The 17,454-nt window shown below is 46.1% G+C and overlaps 2 protein-coding genes across 8 annotated transcripts in view; one reads left to right on the plus strand and one right to left on the minus strand.

The window, feature by feature from the left end:
* Nucleotides 1–12,421, plus strand: part of LOC119383709 (uncharacterized) — a 43,620-nt gene extending 31,199 nt beyond the window's left edge. For 5 of the 7 annotated variants that reach the window (XM_049412627.1, XM_049412626.1, XM_037651982.1 and 2 more), the window contains 2 exons: nt 2,780–2,929; nt 10,553–12,421. The gene's annotated coding sequence lies outside the window, so the exon portion shown is untranslated. Of the gene's footprint in view, nt 1–2,779; nt 2,930–5,202; nt 5,310–10,552 lie in introns of those variants that run through there. The other 2 variants (XM_037651981.2, XM_037651978.2) reach the window with 2 other exon arrangements.
* LOC119383707 (calumenin-B-like) overlaps nt 1–17,454 on the minus strand; it is a 583,129-nt gene that overhangs the window by 431,221 nt on the left and 134,454 nt on the right. The gene's annotated exons all lie outside the window — the stretch shown is intronic.

Consider the following 17,454-nt stretch of genomic DNA (forward strand, 5'->3'; position numbering starts at 1 on the left):
CTTCTGCCATGCAATATTACATACGTTAAGGACACTCCTCGGACTACATGACATTCATATAGTGTTTTTTAAATACGAAGCATTTCTTATCGAACCAACGGCGTTTTGACATTATCTATCTGTCTGTCTAGTTTGCTGACCTATGGTGTGATAACATGCATAATTAACATTCATTGGAGTGTTTCTCCGTGGTACAGCAATGCTTGACTATAGCTTCCAGAGACAGAGGAGTATGTATGTAATCTATGATGCATTGTCATGAAAGCGGATAGCCAACACTTCAATGACAATTGACGTTGCACAAGCCCCACCACCACAACTGATTTTAGCCAACTGTCACTACAACTGCTTACGTAACGCATTTACCGTATTTACTCGCGTAATGATCGCACCCCTAAATTTTGTCGCCTAAATTCGATTTTTCTGTTTCCCCGCGTAATGATTGCACCCCGAACTTGCCGCATCGATATGTCATGTGCCAAGTCTAGCCGATGATCATCGCATTTACGTCTGTCGAATGTTGCGTTAATAACTCTTCCAAACTCGACAAGTGAACTGCACGCACCAAACATATTCGTAATTTTTGCCCACCGTTGGCGGAAACATGCCATTTAGGATTGCAGTAAAGGCAAATGCCGCAGTTTTCACTGAATGCCCGCCATGTGTTTTATGTCTGTGGCAGCTGAACGCGCCCATCTTTGTTTCTGTGATCTGAAAGCAGGCATCGCTACGCTAATGCCGTAAATTTACTGATTTAAATGAAAGCATTCCTTATTTAGACAGAAGAGACTGTTTTGACGCGCGTGACGTACTCGCAACCACCGTGACTGACGAAAAGAAGAAAAAAAAATGCGGTCGCTTCGCTCTGTGGGCCGCCATGTTTGTTTTGCTATCCCGCACTGTTACAGCGGCGGCCGCCTGTTGGTCGACCTGTTGTCATCCCGCAGCAACAAGCTACCGACGCATTTCCATAATTACTGAAAAAGCCGTGTCGCCGCCATCCCAGCCGCCCGTCACGGCGTCACCTGACACCACGTTTTTTTGGCTGTGCTTTGTGATCGTCTGTTGAAGCGCTGTTTCACCATGGGGCGATATGCGAGCTTTACTGCCGCGTTCAAGCTGAACGCGCTTGATTACGCGCTAGAGCACGGAAACCGCGCTGCCGGCAGACATTTCGGCGTCGACGAAATCCGGATCCGATATTGGAAAAAACAGCGCGAGAAGCTCATGGCTACGAACAGCACGCGCCGGGCTTTCCGCGGACCCAAAACGGGCAAGTTCCCCGACATCGAAAAGGCAGTTTTCGAATACGTGAGGGACATGCGCAAAGACGGTTGTGCCGTGTCGTTAGACATGGTACGGACGCAGGCGCGCACAGTTTCCCGGAGGCTGGGAATAGCCACAAAGGACTTCCGCGCCAGTTCCGGCTGGACGACACGCTTCATGCGGCGGAATGGACTGTCGCTGAGGCGGCGGACGTCGTTGTGCCAGCGACTTCCATCCGCGTACGAAGACAAAGTGATCGATTTTCACAGGTTCGTCACGAGGATACGCCAGAAGAACGGTTTCCTGCTGTCACAGATAGGCAACGCCGACCAAACGCCGTTGACGTTTGACATGCCTCGAAGCACTACTGTGAACGAGAAAGGTGCTCGAAGTGTGCTCGTGAAAACGTGTGGTGCGGAGAAGCAGCGGTGCACCGTGATGCTCGCAGTGACGGCAGACGGGCGGAAGCTGCCGCCGTATGTGATTCTGAAGCGGAAAACAATTCCGAAGGGAAACTTTCCCCGTGGCATCCACATCCGCGCTCAAGCAAAAGGGTGGATGACGGCAGACCTCATGGTCGATTGGATCAAGACGGTTTGGGGGCGAAGAGCAGGAGCGCTTCTGCTTCCTTCACTTCTTGTGCTGGACAGCTTTCGGGGCCATCTCGTTGACAGTGTCCGTACCGAGCTGAAGGAGCGGCGCACGGAAATCGCAGTGATCCCTGGGGGTCTAACTTCGCTGCTACAGCCTCTGGACGTGTCACTGAACAAACCGTTCAAGGACAACGTCCGGAGGCTGTACGCAGAGTGGATGGCGGCGGGCGACCACGATTTCACGCCAAGTGGCAAAATCAGGAGACCCTCTGTGGAAGTCCTCTGCTCATGGATTCTCGAAGCGTGGAGTACCATTTCCGACGAGGTGGTCGTCAAGAGCTTTAAGAAGACTGGCATTTCCAACGCGCTCGACGGGACAGAAGATGACCGTCTGTGGGACAGTGAAGACACTGCCGATTCCGACAGGGAATCGTGCGGCGACGACACTGACGCCAGTGACGCTTCGGACTCAGAATGAACGTTAGGGGGTCAGAGAGTTCAAAAATAAAAGGGCACTGTTCCATGCATGTAGCTCCTGCGTAGTGCGTGCATTTTATTACAAAGGTAAGCCTTAATCTACTTTTATTTTTGGTTATGTTCATGATAGCTATCGTAAGAATTCAGATTAGCGACTTCTTTGCGTTTTCGGTGCTCAGAATATTGTTTCACGGAAAATTTACCCCGTGTAATGATCGCACCCCGAAGTTGGCGTCAATTTTTTTCAAAAAAAAGTGCGATCATTATGCGAGTATATACGGTAGCATAGAATGAGAAATAGAGAGAAACAGTGAGAGAGGGATGAATGAGAAAGAAGGATAGAAAGAAAAGGAAACTGTCAACCAAACCTGCTGCACTCTGGACCTATTATCCAGCGAAACAAGAAACTTCTGCTCCACGCTCTTTCCATATTCCCGCCGAAGTTTATCAAGGCCCTACAATCTTGCGTGACATCAGGGCCAGCAGCGACACCAGAGGGACCAAGGAAACCAGGAGGCGTGTCTGGTCATTTTGGCAGTGGCGGCAGCGACAGACGGACGGCAAATTTAAAGCTCTGCTTCTGTGTTTTACAGGTTGGTGTGTTCTATCGATATTTCTTTTATGTACCTGCCGCCGCTGCCAAACCTGCTAGAGTTGTGAATATTTTTAGTGCCTGTTTAAATGTCGCGGTGTTGTGTGTGCCGTTCAGCCGTACCCGATAATGGCTTGTACATGACTTGTTGTGAGTGTAAATTCAAGTTTCATTTTGGCACTTGCTCCGGTATAGCTGAAGAAGCTTTCGCTGGAAAGCGCGATAGCTCTAAGAAATCATGAAAATGTGAATCGTGTCGAGGGGTGGGGCAGGGGACAGATGCTGAAACCACCCGTAAAACGCCACCCACTGAATTGTCTACTCGACTTATGTCAATCGAAGCGAAGCTTGATGCCCTTTTGGTCTTGCCAATGAGATTGGTGGAGCTGGAATCGTCTGTTCAACATCTTTCTGACAAATTCGATGAATTCCAGAAGAGGCTACAGGCACAAGAAAATGCTACCTCGCAGTTATCGAACAGAGTCGACAAGCTTGAACGCACTGATCCGAGCAATGAATTGGCCCAGATCAAACTGGATCTCGACAACTTCGAATGCCGTAGTCGTAGGTTAAATATTGAAATACACGGTGTTCCTGAATGCCAGAAGGAAGACCTAATGATGAAGGTGAACGAAATAGCGGCTCAAATTAAGCTCCCACTCTTGAACAAGAGTGACGTTGCTGCAATACATAGACTTCCGGTTAAACCAGGCAAAACACGTGGCATCATTATACGCTTTGCACGCCAAGAACTTTGCGACACCTGGCTTGCAAATAAGAAGCAACTAAAGGACGACGGACACGTTTTTTTCTGTGTGAAAATAACACGGCTATCACGCGCTGTGCTATCAAAGGCAAAGGAGTGGACCCAGACTTCAGGATACGCTTACGTATGGCACTCAAACGGAAAGGTTCTGGTGCGCAGAAAGAGCGGTGACCGTGCTGTGGTCATACGTAGTGAGGATGACCTTGCCACTCTTGAGGCCATGAAGTGATAGCGCGAGAAGTGATAGCAATAGGGGTATCGGGTTCGTTAAACCGAGATGGCGACCCTGCAATTTCACTTTTCTCGTGATGTCGCAACTTTAAAAAACCAGTGTCCTCTTTCTATTTTCCATCTGACTATAAGGAGTTTAAAAAACAAGTTTGATGATGTTAATTTATATCTATTGGATCTGAAACACCGCACCGCTTTGATATACTTTGCTTCAGTGAAACGTGGCTTACATCAGAGGACGAATCTGTTTTAATTTCCGGATATGACTGTGTGTCTGCACATCGAATGAAGAAGCGTGGTGGCGGCATTGCTATTTATGTACGTTCTGATTTGTTGTATACTACAATTCCTGATCTTAAAGTTGTTAATGAATCCTGTGAATGTATTTGTATTCAGTGCATGAAAACATTGATCGCACTTGTCTATCGTCCACCTTCAGGGTCAGTCAGCATGTTTTTGGAATTTACTGAAAAATTATTTGAAGTAAGCACTCAACTCAAACTTCAAACAACCTTAATAGGCGACTTTAACATAGACGCTTGTCCGACCAATCTTGATTTTTAAGCGCTTTCAAGAAATTTTTGAATCATACGGGTGCTCAAATGTCATTGACGGGCCGACACGCATTACACCTACAACAAAGACAACGCTTGACCTCTGTGTAACAAGTTTTCCTACGGAACATACCAGAGCAGGCATCCTGATGTGTGATCTTAGCGATCACTTACCGATGTATTGTCTATTGCCTGCTAAAGCGCCTTGCCAAAGAACACACGAAAACTACAAAAGGGCATATTCCGAACAGAGCGTAAAAAAATTCGTAGAATTGATCTCTTCCTGGGACGAAGTTACTGCGAATACCAACGCAAACTCAGCTTACGATGCTTTTATATCCACCTTTTCGCTCTTATATGACAGATGCTTCCCCCTTGCGAAGCTCAAAAAACACAAGAAAACAAGAAAGCCTTGGATATCGCGTGAGCTCTATAACAGAATTAAATCACGCAACAGGCTCTTTCAAACTTTTCTAAAAACTAGAAGCGAAGATGATTTCCGGGTGTTCAAATCTGAACGAAATAAACTAAACTCTGATATTAAACGCGCCAAACAAGAATATTATATGAACAGGTTCACTGCTCCATCGGGAAATTCAAATCTCATGTGTAAGGCGATCAATGAGGTAATGAGTAGAGTTTCTATAACAAATAAAGTTAAACTTCAACAAAGCAGGCTATCAGATGTTCAGATTGCAAATGCATTCAATACTCATTTTACAGATGTTGGTTCATCTTCACAACCCAATGTATCGGTCACTCCATCGGAATATATATCAAATCGGTGTTCTTCTACTCTGTTCTTGGTGGCCACTGATGAGCGGGAGGTCCAGAACATAATCTCATCGTTAAAAGACAGTTGTGCTGCTGGTGCTGATGATGTAAAGGTGAAGCTGCTGAAAGCCGTTAGCGAATATATAAGCGTACCTCTTGCACATATCTGTAATTTAATTCTTTTGACTGGCGTGTTTCCGGATAAAATGAAGCTGGCCCGAGTGACCGTTATTCATAAAGGTGGCCCAGTTAACGATATGAATAACTATAGGCCGATCTCCGTACTGTCTGTTTTCGCGAAAATTGCCGAACACGTTATAAACAAAAGATTGGGTGGCTTTTTAAACACAAACAAAATAATTGCACAAGAGCAATATGGTTTCTGCATAAATAAATCTTCAGAAACAGCTTTACTTGAAATAAAAGAACAAATTCTTGACAACATTGAAAACCGAATGCTAACCCTTGGTATATTTCTTGATTTTAGAAAAGCCTTCGATTGCGTGCAACATAACATTCTCTTCGAAAAACTACCTCACTATGGTATTCGTGGCGGCGCGTTATCTTTAATAAAAAGTTATCTAACGTCAAGAACACAGTACACTATGGTAAATGGTGTCACTTCTGAAATTCAGTCTGTTAAATACGGCGTACCCCAAGGCTCAGTTTTAGGACCTGTTCTATTTTTGTTGTACATCAACGATATTGTTCGGGTACAGGGCTACTCTAACATCATACTATATGCCGATGACACCGACGTGTTCTTCTCAGGAAGGGAATTGCTCAGTATTTTTGAACAAGCCAACACATGGCTACAAAGATTAAATGTGTGGCTTAATGCAAATAAAACTTCAATTAAATGTAAGCAAAACAAAATACTTGCTCTTTAAATCAAAAGGAATGAACACGCCTTCTAAACCTCAGTTACAATTTCAAAAAATAAATATTGAACAGTCGAGCACAGCCAAATTCCTGGGAGACCAGGACATATTCCATGAGAATATGACCTGGTCACCACATATTTATTCTCTCAAAACTAGTATTGCCCGCGCTGTAGGTGCCCTAAACAGGTTGCGATATTTGCTACCAACAAGCGTGAAACACCATATTTACAGTGATTCCACTCCTGCGCCAGCTGCGCCAAAGTCTCGCGTTCGGGGCCTTATCACCGGCAATCGCATCGCCGGCGCGTCAGAACATGTGCAGCTTGATCTTGGGGCTGCCAAAGTCGCAACCATAGACCAAGAATTATTCCGCTGAATAAAGAGCGCTCGCGCGTGCGTCCCGAGTAAGCCACGATGCCATGCACGGTGCCGACGTAGCCTCTGTTCTGCAAGTCGGCTCGACAGCAAAACGCGCTCTCCGCAGAGGCTCGTGACGTCTAGGCTTATCGGTAGCGAGAAAGTGCGACGGCGATTCATCGACGGACGTCGTCTGTTCCAGACACGCTGCTGATAGCTCGTTTCAAGCGTCGCACGGCACGCAAGGAAAGCTATGTTCAGTAATAACTACATGCATGCCGCTAAAATGTCTGTCACTTCGGTTTCTGGACATCGCGGAATGAAATCTGGGATCGCTAGCAGTAGATATATGGAACAATATCGAATTTTCCTTGCTTCGCGTTTATGGAAGAGCACGCGAACTGTGGGAACGCGTTGACACTTTTCCTCAGATATACTTTATCCATGGATCTTCATCCAGAAGAGCCTTTTCGTAATTCCTTCCACCAGCACATCCGAGTTTGTAATCACTCTGCGGTAAATACCCCCTAAAAGGCCCTGCCCTTTCGAGCTCACGTGCTAGGGTTCCAATTCGAATTTTTGCTTGCTTTTTTAAAAATGTAATCTCATTAATAAAAGCATATCTCATGGTCGGAGCAGCCGCAAATGCGCAGCTGTCAGTAGCGGGACCGTCGCTCACGGCCCACAGTGAAGCGGCTACGCCATGTTACACGTCCGCCGCTCGCTTTCGAGGGTCAATAGCTGACGGTTAAAAAAAAAACTCAGTTATGAATGCGATACCAACAAATTGTATTCTTAAACGAGGTAAGCCTAGCTGCTAACTCCTTTAGATCCGATCTCGCGTAACTCAACAAAACAGCGGAATATGGCCGCTCCAGGAACCGAAGCGTTTTCGTGCTCTGAGTTCTCTAAACGCGAAGTAAGCGTTGAGAGCACAGCAAGTTTACGAACCGTCTCCTGATGCCTCTAGATAGCGCGCGCGCAAGCGACTGCGCCCTTCGAACGATACGGTCCCACGCCTCCTCCCCCCTCCTCTGCTCCCCTGGCGTCCCTTCGTGCTCCTTACGAAAGACGAACGGGGCGTTTCCTCTCTGTTTGATGAGCAATCGACGGCAGGCCAGCACGCGGGAAGATGTTATCTCATGCGCTCTCCGTGCGACGGAGACAGACGGCCGGCTAGTTTAATCTTTGCTTCAACCGCGTTCGTCGCCAGCGCTCGCGAGCTTTTACCCGCGGCTAGAGTGCGCGTGGTGATGTTATTAGATGCGAAGTATCTTATGGCGGAGTTCAATCCGGTGGTGGTGGTGGTGGTGGTGGTGTGCGGCGTGACCGCCCCTACTGCGCATGCGCATACCCTCTCCCCTCCTCTCCACTTCCCCTTTCCACTCTTCCTCTGAAACGCGGGCTAGACATGCCGAAATTCTTCCTGCGCAACGCCGCGATGAGCACCAGCGCATGCGCGTCCCCTCCTCCTCTCTCTGCTCTCCTACGCTGCCCCCCTCTCGCACGCCTGCCGACCGCGATCCCCGCTCGCCTTGTGAAAATTAACGGCCAGGCTAGAGGGAAGACAAGACGCGCGTATCATTCCTCTTCGCGTTCCACGACGCGAGGTCGGTAGCATGCCCAAAGAACGCCAACGGAACGCGATCGTGCAAGGGCTCCAGCTTCGCATCGCCTCATGTTCCCCTTTAGCGGGAAATGGTGTAATTTTTAATTTGGACTTTATACGGAAAATTACGGCAATGGCGACGGCAAAAATCCGCCGAGAGTGTCCATATCATTGCCATCACAATAAAAATTAAAAAAAAAATGGGGAGGCATTTCACTCTGTGAAGTGATGATAAGCGAAGCTGTTTCGCGCATGGCACAGAGGTGACATGGCGGAGGACAGTTTGGTATGTAAGGCCAGGTTGTTAACGGCCAGGCTGTTAACATCCAATCCGCAATATTAATGCGAAAGCCTTAGACGCTTTATCAAACACGAAAATTGACTGTTGGCGGCGTCAATCGATTGATGCAAAAAATCATCATGTGATGGCGTCATCATCACGTCATAGATCGTCTAAACTTGTGACTTCATCATGGCGTCATATATCGTGATGTCACGTGATGATGTCGTCACATGACATCGTCGCTTTACACTGCTTCCGTGATCGGTGCACCGATCATGGAGCTAGCGCAAAACCAGGTGAGGTGCAGAAAGCTTGCAGAGAAAGAGTGGGAGTATCAACCCGTTGATCGAGAAGAACCTGCCTTTCGCCTTGGAGTTTTCTTAGGGGAATGCATTAGGGACAGTGTGGCTCTTTGGCATTGAGGCACTGTTGTACATTGTGGCGTTTGTCTACCACGTCTGCTGATAACCACATAGGTGTGTTTAGAGTGTTATTTCATAAAAATCAATTTTATTGATCCGCTATTCTGTTTACTTTTTAGTGTAGAAAATAATCGCCGAAGAGGTTAATACAGAACACTCAACTGCATGAACCCTTATCTTTTCATTAGCGAGTGAAGTATGGAGTTCTCCTGAGATGATTTTTTCCATGAGATTTTCAATGAATCGAAATATTTCTAGCCTTCATAAGAGCCCCATAATAATATTCAGGGGCTTGAATGTTAATTCAATATGCTTCTGTAGTGCACTCCAGGATGTAAAATTTGCTGCTCCAGAGTGCTCCCAGATGAAAATTTTTGCTGCTCCATAGTGCTCCAAAACGGAAATTTTGCTGCTCCAAAAATTGCTCCAAATCAGTAGTCCTCGGTAGCATCACTGTATTTATAACGCACTAGTACATTCCCGTTTAACGTACTGTCTTCTAGTTTGGTCGACCACTACTCAGTATAATTTAGGATCACTTCAAACACTTCAGAACCGCGCACTGCGTGCAATAGGAAACTTAGGACATATGGTCAGCACCAAAACGTACTATTGCAAATATAAAATATTTACAATGTCCAAACTCCATACATATAAGCTATTTCTTGAGATTATGCGGCAATTTCAGAGCGATAAACATACCTTTCAGAGTTAATACTGTGTAAAAACGACGGGCTATGCTTTCAGAAATATTTTTATACCTATACCACGTAGTAGAACAAATTACGGTGAACAAAAGCTTGCGGTGCAAATTCCTAACCTCCTCAACGAATATGCCTTAACCACAGATCTCCTGAATTCTGGAATTACTAAGCAAGCATTTCAAAAAACGATAAGAGAATTATTATTATTCTCAGAGGACTGAAACCAAACTTATTCTGTGAGCACTGTGATTCTGCATCAATGTATCGTTTTTTTTGTTTGTTTTTCTTTTTTTTCGCATGTGGCTCATGAGCCCCATCAGGTTGTTCTTGGTTGCCGATCATTTTTTGCGCGAGAGTTACACGTGCATTATCTGTTATATTTGGGTTTCTACCTTTTAGTGCTAAGTACCTGTCAAACTGATAACATTGATGTTTTTCTTCTTTTCGATTATTGCCTTTGATTATGATGAATTGTGCATTTCATCTGTGTAAACAAGTGTAATGATTGATTTTTATGTATGCTTTTATGTTCCAAAATGTCGTCTTCCTGCTGCTGCTGCTGCTGTATGGGTGGCACGGCCCAGTCAGGCAATGTTTGCCTTTAGCTGTGTCCCCTTGGACAATTCACTGTTGTTCCAAATAAACTAATAAAGAAAGAAAGAAAGAAAGGCGCCAATGGCCGTACAAGCGCCCCCCCTCCCCCTTGCCGTCCCGCCATTTTCACTGCTTCATTCACTGTTCGCTTGACGAGGGCTAATAATGACAGTGAATGCGTGCTTATTCACTAACGCATTTCATTAGAAGCACGCACGGCTGTTCCGCCGCCATCTTGAATTTTGAACCGTGACCGAGCAAGGGCCCCCCCTATAAATCTTGTCAGATTATCTTTCACCGTAATGAGGGCGCTTGCTTGGGATTTTATGGTAAGCAGTCATGGCTGCATTTTTCCACCAGACTAAATAAGCATTGGAATCAAGCAAAATGTTCAACAGCACATGCTTGTCACGTCTGTTGCAGTAGAAGCTTCTCATCTGTTGCAGGTGTCTTGATCAGCTAGCAGAGCAGTGCTTGCAGCACACACTAGGATGATAGCCCACCTGCCCCGCAGACACAGCGAAATGCCAGGCTAGTTCGTGCAAAAGCCAGGCAGCCTTCCTCAGTGGCACCGAGGGACAGTCCAGCACGTCTTCCTTGTGGAATGACTTGTGACTGAACAGTGATGAAAGCCCACCTGCCTTGAAGACACTGTGAAATGCCAGGCTAGTGCACACAAAGGCCAGGCAGCCTTCCTCAGTGGCACCGAGGGACAGTCCAGCACATGTAACTTCTCGTGGCATGAGTTGTGACTTAACAGTGTTTGCAGCACATACAGTGATGACTGTCCACCTGCCCTGAAGGTGCGGTGAAATGCTGGGCGATGACTGTCCACCTGCCCTGAAGATGCGGTGAAATGCTGGGCTATTGCATACAAAGTCCAGGCAGCCTTCCTCAGTGGCATCAGGGGACAGGCCAGCACATCTGACTTCTTGTGGCAAGAATTGTTGTCACTTAATGCATAGTTTGTCAGTACATCAGTACTGGAAAAAGGTTTCTGTTCTTCCCCTCTCCTCCAGAACTGATACTGTATTCTTTCTGCACTTTCTTTTTATGATCCTGCAAGTGTCACTCTGTTGTCTTCAGTATCATGCTATCCTTAGAGGGAACTGCTCTGCAGTGCCCTGATGGTAAAATTTCCCAGTAGAATTCAACATGTCCTTCTCAGAGAAGTTGCAGCCCCTGCATAACTCGCACTGTTTGCGACGTCAGCGACCAGAAACTCAATTTAATTTCTGTCAGGAAGAGGTCCTGATCATGACCGGCTGTTGCCTAAAATATCTGAACACTGAGCTGCTTCTGCTGACTGACTCGCCAAAAATGCCAATCTGCTACATATAAGGGCATATGGACTATCTTATTTAATAACTTCTCACCATTGCTTACAGTGAAAACTGCTAGTGGAACAACTTACCAGAAGTGCCCCTCTCTAGTCATGTGCTAGTTTTTCAAAGAGATTGTATTATACCAGCATTTTCATCACATAGAACTAAACCATAAAACAAAGCACATATTCATTGCAACTGACAAGATCAGTTCTGTCCACTAATGTATATAAATGTGCTGTATATATTGCAGGCAGATATATTACAAATATAAATCTGCTTCTGCTGATTCACTCACTAAAATTCCAAACCAAAACAGCCAGGAGCATGTGGACTGTCTTCTTTAATAACTTAATAATCATATTACCATAATTTTCATCGCATAGAGATTAAAGGAACAAAACAAAGTATATTCACTGCACATGACAAGATCAGTCCTGTCCAATACGTGTGTGTGCTATACATATTGCAGGTTGACATATCGCAACACAAAGCTTCTTTCTCTGACTCGCTAAATTTTCAATCCAAAACAGCCAAGGGCATGTCGACTGCCTCTTTCAGTAACTTTGTAACACCGCCTATACTGAAAAACCTGCTTGTTGAACAACCTAGTACAACTAAAGTGAAGCAAGACGGAAAGACAGGTTACTAGTTGGTACATATGCATAATTGTTTTTCAAGCGTGAACTTGGACAAGGACAAGTGAGGATATGACAACAGCGCTTACTATCAACTGAAAGCTTTATTGAGCGAGAATCAAGATATACAGGGTGTTTCTTAGACAGCACAGATTGTAATCAAAATTTTGTGACAGTCAGACTGCTTTTGTTTTCACACATGAACTCTTTGTCGAGGCGGAAATACCTTTCCGCAGCATTGACACAACTAATTAACAAAAACTCGTTAACTTTTTAATTGTTGACTTGAGGGCGGTTGTTTATATTAGAAAGTTGCAGTGCGGTCCAATTTATAGCATACCCAATTTTTGAAAATCGCGAAAGTTGCATGTATTCATCGTCTAATTTTAAGGGCAATATCAAAACTGACGGTGCCCTGCGCGCAGGAAACGTGGCCTCTCAGTTACGCCAAACCTGAACTGCCCGTGACAAGAAAGTGGCGACATTTGAATAAAGGCGCGCCGAAGCAGAATAGAATTTGGTCAGGAAAATCGGCAAGCATTCTGATACACATGTAGACAGCTTATCATTTGTGTGCGATATGTAGTGCTTATAAAATATAAACGGGAGCGAAAAACTTGCCTCTCTGCAAGAATAAGCGCCGCAGTGGCTGCCCCTGAGTTTTATGCTTCACAGACAAAGAAAGGGTTGATACTGCGGTTTTCTTGCACACAGCTAGAAACTAATAAATTCGTGCCAAACGCTACACACAAACGTAAGGCGATGTGCTAGCCCAAGGGAGACGACTTGCCGCTTGTCACTATAAGATACGGCCGCGACGCGCCTTCATTCAAATTTCATCACTTCGTTGTCATGGGTTGTTTAGGTCTGACGTAACAGAGTAGTCACACTTCGTGCGCGCCAGGCGGGATCAGTTTCGACATTGCCCTTAAACTTTGGTGATGATTATGCCGAATTACGTGCGACTTTCGTGATTTCTGAAAAATAGATATGCCATAAATTATCACGCACTAAAACTTTCCAATATAAACAACTGCCCTCAAGTCAGTAATTAAGAAATTTTTGTTAATTAGTCGCGTCAGTGTCGTTTCAGCTGTGGCAAAGTATTTTTGCCTCGACGTGGAGTTCGTGCGCGAAAACGACAGGAGCCTTACTGTCAGGATTTTTATTAAAAAATCTGTGTTGTCTAAAAACAGAAAACACCCTGTATACCCTGGCTAAAACACGTTGGCGGGCTAGTGGGTTTGCACAAATAAGAACACAGCGCTACTTTCAATTGATATTTTCATTTTCGCTCGAACCGATAAATATATACCGAGCGAGCGGAAACAACAAACGGACGATCAGTGGCCAAATCGCTGAACCGAACACGTGTACAAGGCAATGTGTCGACATAGCAAAAAATATCACTGTGACAAAGCAAGATATTGCAACCTTTTTTATTGTTTGTTTGTTTTTGAGAAAGCGAGAGGGAAGGCTGGCTAACGCACATTTCTTTATATAATCTAGTTCTCATAGGCCTCAACAATTTCTCTTGTCATCTTACCATGCGCCTTATACTAATGAGAACTAACAGACAATAATGCCAAGGAAAGTATAGCGCTAACCGGTCTAGCGCTAATTGCCAGACGAGCGACAGCAGTAATGCAGCCTCTATCACGGAGCTAGAACGCCTATTACATTTCTTGTCCATCGAATTGGAGAGCTTAGAGAAAAGCGAGCTCGCGAACCCTCGAGGAAGAGACAGCCATACGGAGAATGCGCAAAGTAAATCGCGCCAGTTTCGTGGCTCGAAGCCCACGTCTTCAGTTCTCCATAACAATGCTATGAAAGTACCCGAGAACTGTGTATTTTGTAAATCGAGCCAACATTCAACGGAAGACTGCCCGTTGGATCTCCCGCTACCGCAAAAGAAGCACATTTTATCAGGAGACATGAGGTGCTTTCGATGCACGACTAAAGGTCACAGGGCGTGTGATTGTAGGCGCAAGATTACGTGCTCTACCTGTCAAGGACGTCATGCGACGAGCGTGTGTGATCCGCAGAAATTAAGCCAGAATACACGCGAAACCGGCAGGACAAATGCCAGAATACCGCCAAGTAAACCAAGCACAAACACGACTATGTGTGCATCTCTGAGGACGAATCGACAGACCCTCGAGAATTCATCGACGAGCGTCCTCTTGCATACATTTCGGGCTTGGGCAGTAACAGATGTTACATGTCGGTATGTCAGAGGTGTCATAGACGGAGGCAGACAGCGCACGTTCGTCACAGAGAGGCTATCGAAGAAGCTGAAGTTGCCATGTGTGGGATCCACCGTCATTGCGCTCAACACATTTGCAAGCAAGTCAAGTCGAGCAGCGCAAAAGCGGCGTGTTGTGCAGCTCCGTTTGCGTAGCCAGTTTTCACATGCGGAAGTTGACTTACAAGCCATAGAAATTCCGCACATATGCCAAGATATCGAGGCAACTACCACCAGCTCACCGTTCGTCGCTGAAATCCAGAGGTCTGGAAAAGACATCGCTGATCAACTACTATACGGATCCGTTGTCGGGGAAGAAGGCATAAGCGTTCTCATCGGTTCCGACCAAATGTGGACGGTGATGACGGGAGAGGTCACTCGATGCGCAAGCAATGAGACACTTATTGCTATGAACTCCAAACTAGGGTGGATGTTTCAAGGCAACACCAGCAGCGTAGCATCGGATGTGAAAGACTCGCGGATTATGGTCTGCGTATTGAAAACAAGTGTACAGGAGAGCGACGAATTCCTCCGTTCATTCTGGGAACTCGAGAGCGTAGGAATATCAGACGCCGTTGACAGCGAGAGAAAGCTCAGTCCACTATTGAAACAATTTGAAGAAACCGTCTGTTTTACGAACGGAAGATACGAAGTAACATTACCCTGGAAAGAAAATGTGGAGCTTTCTGACAACAAGCAAGTCGCCATGACAAGACTTTGGAAACTTCTCTCCCGACTCTCGAACAAGCAAGGACTTTTGGAAACTTATGACACCACCATCCGGGAGTACCTGCGAGCGGGACATGCGGAAGTGGTTGACGGGCCACCCCTGGATTCGACAAAGGTCTATTATATGCCGCATAGGGAAGTCATCCGAGATCACGCACTAACCACGAAGGTCAGAATCGTTTTCGACGCTTCTTCTCACGCAAAAGGGTGCCTTTCATTGAATGAATGCCTAGAAAAGGGTGAAAACCTGTACCAAGATCTCGTGAAGGTACTATTACGCTTCAGAACGCACCGTATAGCTCTGCTAGCCGATATTGAGAAAGCATTCCTTCAAATCTCAATTGCAGAGAAAGACAGAGATGCCTTCAGGTTCCTCTGGTTTAAGGAAAAAGAAGCACTACATTACTCAGAAGAGGAGATTCAGGAGTGGAGAATGACGCGAGTGCCATTTGGAGCAACTTGTAGCCCCTACCTATTGACGGCAACTATACTCCACCATCTACAGAGTGTGCGTTCAAGCAAGACCAGAACCGCGAAACTACTTAGTGAATCATTCTACGTGGATGATCTAGTGGCTGGAGCAGAATCAGATGAAGAAGCACTTCAAATCTGCCGAGAAGCCAAGGAGATTATGCAGCAAGCAGGAATGACACTACAGAAATGGACGACCAACTCAGATAGCCTGATTGACGCATTGGAGCGCGAAGAACAGTCAGCAGGCAAGGAACTGGCTATCCTCCACGAGACGAGTGTGAAAGTACTTGGAATTACATGGAATCCACCCACGGATACTTTCACGTTTTCTTTGAGGGGCCTTCTAGAATTTATAAAAGAAAAGTGTGATACCAAGCGGTTCGTTCTTCAAGCTGCTTCAAGAATATTCGACCCAATGGGATTTGTTGCGCCATTCACCATTGCTATAAGGATCTTCTTCCAGAAGTTATGGACACGTGGAATAGCGTGGGATGAGCAGCTACCTCGGGATCTTCAGGATGAGTGGCATGACTGGGTGCGTCAACTACCGCTCTTGCAGAATGTTTCCGTACCGCGTTATCTTGGAAGCGGATCTCAATTGCCCAAATCGCCCCGAGAGCTACAGGTGCATGTTTTTTGCGACGCAAGCCCTTCCGCATACGGTGCAGCTCTTTACGTCGTAACGAGCTGCTCAGTAAAGCCCGAGTTGCTGATCGCAAAAGCACGTGTAGCACCTATCAAGACGATGACACTGCCACGGCTAGAGCTTCTTGGAGCCTTGATTGGAGCAAGGCTACTTCATTACGTGTCAAGCGCACTCACAGACTTCGAGATCCACTGCACAATGTGGTCGGATTCTACAATCACGCTGTCTTGGATAAAAGGCGACATAACAAAATGGAAGCAATTTGTATCTAACAGAGTGAAAGAGATCAGGGAAAAAACAGATCCCTCTATGTGGAGATACTGTCCTGGACTGGTGAATTCGGCCGACCTGCTCACACGTGGGGTTTCGATGGATAAATTATTGTCCAGTAGCACGTGGCGACATGGTCCAGATTGGCGATGCGAATCAGAAGACCGATGGCCACTACAACCGTCAGAACCTATCAGCACCGACGACAGGATCTCTTCTGAAATGATTGCCGTTCACGTCGCGATATCCAGAGAGACGACGACATCGCTCCTGAACGTTGACAGCTACAGCAGAATTGAAAAGCTACTCAGGGTCACAGCCTGGATATTCAGGTTCATTAAACGCTGCCGCCAGACAAACGCAGCACACAGTGGATTTCTAGTAGCGGAAGAGATCCAGGAAGCAGAAAATTATTGGATCAGGCATGTACAGCAACAAGCCTTCAGGGAAGAGATGACTTCGATTTCGAAAGGCACATCTGCAAAGGAAACCTCTCGCATCAAAGACCTCAACCCGTTCTTGGATGTCAAGAACATCCTTCGGGTCGGTGGGCGCCTGTTACACCTTGAAGCATCTGAGGAGGTAAATCATCCAGTCATCCTTCCGCACGATCATCACTTTTCTACGTTACTGACAATGCGAGCACACTGCGAAACACTACACGGAGGCGTGAGAGACACTCTGTCGCAGTTACGAGAGCAATATTGGATCTGCCGGGCACGAACATTGGTCAAGAAAGTCATACATGGCTGCTATACGTGCCGACGCTTCAGTAATAGCCCAGGCGACGCTCCAACTTCTCCTATAGCACGTCATTGTTTATCATCGACGAACCCATTCGAAGTCACTGGAGTTGACTTCGCAGGACCCCTTTTTTTGTGACTACAGCCGGGGAGAGAAAATGCTACATAGCGCTCTTCACATGTGCCACATCACGTGCAGTCCACCTGGAACTGGTTTCCAGCATGACATCGGAAGCCTTCCTCATGTGTCTACGACGCTTTGTAGCACGAAGGGGTCT

The sequence above is a fragment of the Rhipicephalus sanguineus genome, chromosome 2, assembly GCF_013339695.2.
Source record: "Rhipicephalus sanguineus isolate Rsan-2018 chromosome 2, BIME_Rsan_1.4, whole genome shotgun sequence".
Lineage (NCBI taxonomy): Eukaryota > Metazoa > Arthropoda > Arachnida > Ixodida > Ixodidae > Rhipicephalus > Rhipicephalus sanguineus.